The sequence below is a fragment of the Schistocerca serialis genome, chromosome 4 (assembly GCF_023864345.2).
Source record: "Schistocerca serialis cubense isolate TAMUIC-IGC-003099 chromosome 4, iqSchSeri2.2, whole genome shotgun sequence".
Taxonomy (NCBI): domain Eukaryota; kingdom Metazoa; phylum Arthropoda; class Insecta; order Orthoptera; family Acrididae; genus Schistocerca; species Schistocerca serialis.
In genome coordinates this window covers 569,827,355-569,832,876 of record NC_064641.1, presented here as the reverse complement: position 1 = coordinate 569,832,876, position 5,522 = coordinate 569,827,355, and the positions used below count along the sequence as shown (strand labels likewise).

The following is a 5,522-nucleotide window of genomic DNA, read 5'->3' as shown; positions in this document are numbered from 1 at the left end:
CTCCTGCTTACATGGCTGACGCTCTATCCATCTTTTTTTTCCATCTCAATTTGTTCAGTTTTGTTCGTTGCATCTGCTCGTGCCGGACGTCGTAAGACTTCCGTTTAAGTTCGTTGTTGATCGGTTAACTCAGTTTTTTTTATTACAGAGGGCAGCTAACCCTCTGACCGAACACGCTGAGCTACCGTGCCGGCAGTTTTGTTCGCTTTCGTTCGTTGCATCTGCTCGGGGCGGACGTCGTAAGACATCCGTTTAAGTGCGTTGTTGACCAATTAACTCAGTTTCTTATTACAGAGGGCAACTAACCCTCTCACCGAACACGCTGAGCTACCGTGCCGGCTGTCCATCTGAGCCACCGCGGGCACAGAGGATAGTGCGTCTGCAGGGGCTTATCCCTTGCACGCTCCCCGTGAGATCCACATTCCCAACATGTCAACACCACTACATTCGTAATGCGCCTAATACACTCCTGGAAATGGAAAAAAGAACACATTGACACCGGTGTGTCAGACCCACCATACTTGCTCCGGACACTGCGAGAGGGCTGTACAAGCAATGATCACACGCACGGCACAGCGGACACACGAGGAACCGCGGTGTTGGCCGTCGAATGGCGCTAGCTGCGCAGCATTTGTGCACCGCTGCCGTCAGTGTCAGCCAGTTTGCCGTGGCATACGGAGCTCCATCGCAGTCTTTAACACTGGTAGCATGCCGCGACAGCGTGGACGTGAACCGTATGTGCAGTTGACGGACTTTGAGCGAGGGCGTATAGTGGGCATGCGGGAGGCCAGGTGGACGTACCGCCGAATTGCTCAACACGTGGGGCGTGAGGTCTCCACAGTACATCGATGTTGTCGCCAGTGGTCGGCGGAAGGTGCACGTGCCCGTCGACCTGGGACCGGACCGCAGCGACGCACGGATGCACGCCAAGACCGTAGGATCCTACGCAGTGCCGTAGGGGACCGCACCGCCACTTCCCAGCAAATTAGGGACACTGTTGCTCCTGGGGTATCGGCGAGGACCATTCGCAACCGTCTCCATGAAGCTGGGCTACGGTCCTGCACACCGTTAGGCCGTCTTCCGCTCACGCCCCAACATCGTGCAGCCCGCCTCCAGTGGTGTCACGACAGGCGTGAATGGAGGGACGAATGGAGACGTGTCGTCTTCAGCGATGAGAGTCGCTTCTGCCTTGGTGCCAATGATGGTCGTATGCGTGTTTGGCGCCGTGCAGGTGAGCGCCACAATCAGGACTGCATACGACCGAGGCACACAGGGCCAACACCCGGCATCATGGTGTGGGGAGCGATCTCGTACACTGGCCGTACACCACTGGTGATCGTCGAGGGGACACTGAATAGTGCACGGTACATCCAAACCGTCATCGAACCCATCGTTCTACCATTCCTAGACCGGCAAGGGAACTTGCTGTTCCAACAGGACAATGCACGTCCGCATGTATCCCGTGCCACCCAACGTGCCTTAGAAGGTGTAAGTGAACTACCCTGGCCAGGAAGATCTCGAATCTGTCCCCCTTTGAGCATGTTTGGGACTGGATGAAGCGTCGTCTCACGCGGTCTGCACGTCCAGCACGAACGCTGGTCCAACTGAGGCGCCCGGTGGAAATGGCATGGCAAGCCGTTCCACAGGACTACATCCAGCATCTCTACGATCGTCTCCATGGGAGAATAGCAGCCTGCACTGCTGCGAAAGGTGGATATACACTGTACTAGTGCCGACATTGTGCATGCTCTGTTGCCTGTGTCTATGTGCCTCTGGTTCTGTCAGTGTGATCATGTGATGTATCTGACCCCAGGAATGTGTCAATAAAGTTTCCCCTTCCTGGGACAATGTATTCACGGTGTTCTTATTTCAATTTCCAGGAGTGTAGATGTTTGCCCATCATACTCATTACTCGTGGCAGATTAATCTACTAAGTCCCGTACGAGTTCGGGCAAAGCGTGTGCGTTCGCACATGAAGGTCAATGGCCGGGAAGCCATATTTTAACTATATATGACGGTAGTATCTGTTCCCGAAAGAACAGTTACCGTGGATGACCATGCAGCTTCGCTAGAAATGAAATGATAATTAAATGGACACCCTAGCTGCAAACAGGCGTTGATGCACTTCATTGGGGACATGTTGAAAATGTGTGCCCCGACCGGGACTCGAACCCGGGATCTCCTGCTTACATGGCAGACGCTCTATCCATCTGAGCCACCGCGGGCACAGAGGATAGTGCGTCTGCAGGGGCTTATCCCTTGCACGCTCCCCGTGAGATCCACATTCCCAACATGTCCACACCACTACTTTCGTAGTGCGCCTAATAGATGTTTGCCCATCATACTTATTACTCGTGGCAGATTAGTCTACCAAGTCCCGTACGAGTTCGGGCATAGCGTGTGCGTTCGCACAAGAAGGTCAATGGCCGGGAAGCCATATGTTAACTATATATGACAGTAGTATCTGTTCCCGAAAGAACAGTTACCGTGGATGACCATGCAGCTTTGCTAGAAATGAAATGATAATTAAATGGACACCCAAGCTGCAAACAGGCGTTAATGTACTTCATTGGGGACATGTTGAAAATGTGTGCAGCTGAGTTAGCCCCATTCTAAATGGTAATCTATCGTAGTTCCCTCGAACGAAGGGATCACCAATTCTAATGTTAAATGTTTCGATATTGGCATTCCTGCGATGCCTCATTACCTCTGTGTTTTTCCGGTTTAATATCAATCCGTATTCTGTAATCATCAGAGTGTTGATTTCATCCAGCAAATCCTTCAGTTTTTGTGCATTTACACAGTTGACAGGAATGTCATTAACGAATCTCATAACTGGGATTTATTTCACACATTCTAATCCTGTCACTCTGTCTTCGAATCTTAGTGTTCTCACTTGGTTCTTGTACATAACCTTCATTTTCTTTCTTTCCCTACAGCTTAATCTAATTTTCCTCAAGAATTTTGAACCTCTTGCACCATTTTACGTTGTCTGACGGTTTCTCCAAGTCGACAAATCCTATGAGCGTGTCTTTAGTTTTCATTAGCCTTGTATCCATTATCAATGGCAAAGTGAGACCTACCTATCTACTGGCTTCACTTTTCCTAAAGCCGAACACGTCGTTATCTGACTGATACTCAGTTTTCTTTTCCATTCTCTTTATTATTATTGTCGGTAACTGGCGTGTATGATCTGTTAAACCGAATGTCGACAGTTTTCGCATTTACCTGCCCTTGACATCTTTGGAACTGTGGGGATAGTATTTTTCCCGAAAGTCTGATGGTCCGTCGCTACTTTCATTGATTTTACAAACCATCCAGAATAGTCATTCGGTTGTCACTTTCCCCAATGTTTTAGAAATTTCGATGGAATGCTAACCCATTCCTTCTGCATTATTTGATTCAAAATCTTCTTGAACTATTTTAAATTTTATCTCTAATACTAGATCCCCTATATCATCCATACCGCCACCAATTTCTTCTTGTTTCTCGCCATCAGACAAGCCCCGACCTCATAGAGGCCTTCGGTGTACTCCTTACTCCTATCGGATCTCTATTCTAACAGTGGAATTCCCATTGCATTCTTCATCTCATCATCCTCTCTATTAATGTCAGCTATGGTTCTTTGACTTTTCCTTATGCTGAATGAATCCTCCCGACGTCCATGTTTCGATTTCTTCACATTTTACATTTCTTACCATATAATTTCTATTAATTTCATTCCTAAGTGATTTAATTTGCTATATTTATATCCTTCTCTAAACGTCTTCATAGTATAATCAGATGAAAGTATATGGTTCCAAAGCCTTTTTGAAATATGAATCATCTGGGATGTATATATGCAGACTGAAGCGACAAAAGAAAATTTGTACCAAGGCCAGAGCTCGAACCTGTGTCTCCTGTTCAACTGACATACGCACTATCCATTAGGCCAGCCTGGTACAATAATTTGGCTCACCTGCATGGACAACCATCGCATGCCTCACTCCTCAGTCTAAAAATCCATTCACACTTGAGCCCACTGGGTTCTCCTGTTAAACTCTCAACATCGCAGAGGCTATCCAACTGTAATGGAACAGCACCTCAGCATCGCTAAACTGAATTACTTCTTCCGTTACCTAAGGCTTCTTCGAAGTTATCTTCCTTGAACCTTCATCGGACTGTCCAAAATTTGTGATTGTGCTTTTTGCAGATGTTCGCTCCACTTCGACAGAATTCCCTACTCTGGTATTCCTTCTGGCACAATCGACATCCTCAGTAAACTTCAAACACATCTCATTGATCCTCAGGTTTTCGGAATCGCACTTCCTTTCTTTCTGATTGTTCCAGACGATTATCTAAAACTCCAGCCTACACTTCACGATTTATAAATAGCGATCTGCGTCTATATCTACACCCAAGGATGCCTTACAGTCTCTGTCTGGCTCTATTCTACGGTATCACTACGGCGTATTTCTGTTATCAGTGTATGCCCGTTACCCTAAAACAGAAACACTAGGAACTCTATAATGAGTGAATAATTTGAGAATATACGCTAGACAGTCTGCTTGGGAGAATCGTAACGTTTGCGAAAGTTCGCTTACACTGACACCTCAACCACGCGTTCGCACTGCAGTCAAGTTTTTGAGGATCTTTGTCGTGCACCGTACGGCCCAATGATATTAATTAATTTCACAACTTTAGTGGGCCGACCCTTAACAGTCCTAACCAACTAAATGCCTGATACTGCGTAGTTTATCAGAGTAATTTAACCGCCATTTCATGACTTTTGTCATCTTCTTATTCTTCTGTTCTCATTCTGCAGATTGGTCGGCAGCTGTTCTCGTTTCCATTTATCTCCCATCTTATTAAAGTCAGTTTTGTTCAAAGCATATCGTTGCTTTCAGATCTGTGTTATATTGTATACTGGTCTTAGACTTTCTCAAACATTCTTCCCAGACAATTTTCCTTCTATATATGACGGTAGTATCTGTTCCCGAAAGAAGTTACCGTGGATGTCCATGCAGCTTTGCTAGAAATGAAATGATAATTAAATGGACACCCTAGCTGCAAACAGGCGTTGATGTACTTCATTGGGGACGTGTCGAAAATTTAACAATGAAGACCCAATGTCCATGTAGGTGTCGTTCTCTACGATTATAATTTTATGTTTGTGAAGACTTTTGATTTGACATTCTCTCTGTCCATGAAATCTTTAGAACCCTCCTCTAGCTCCAATACTTAAATGGCTCCTGTATTGTTCATACCTTCGATCGATGTAGGGCAACATTTCAAACAAAATTTTTACATAGTGTTTTCTGGAGTTTTACCTCCTTTACCGGTCTGCAAACTGATTGTTGAGCAGCTGATCCCCACTCTATCTACTCCGTCACAAGAACCAACTACCGCATGTTCACGACGTTGTATAGACCGTCCACAGTGTTTTTTTTATGTATAAGTCACGATGCAGTGTACAGAAATGCCAGGGGGGGGGGGAGTGTTTACTTTCCAAAAATGTGTGTTAATGCGACGCAGTTTTACTG

General features: G+C 46.3%; 1 non-coding gene across 1 annotated transcript; it reads right to left on the bottom strand.

Moving 5' to 3' along the window:
* Positions 1–2,151: 2,151 nt before the first annotated feature.
* Positions 2,152–2,226, bottom strand: Trnat-ugu (transfer RNA threonine (anticodon UGU)). Its single transcript has one exon. It is a non-coding gene; the product is annotated as a tRNA-Thr (tRNA).
* Between the last annotated feature and the right edge of the window lie 3,296 nt (positions 2,227–5,522).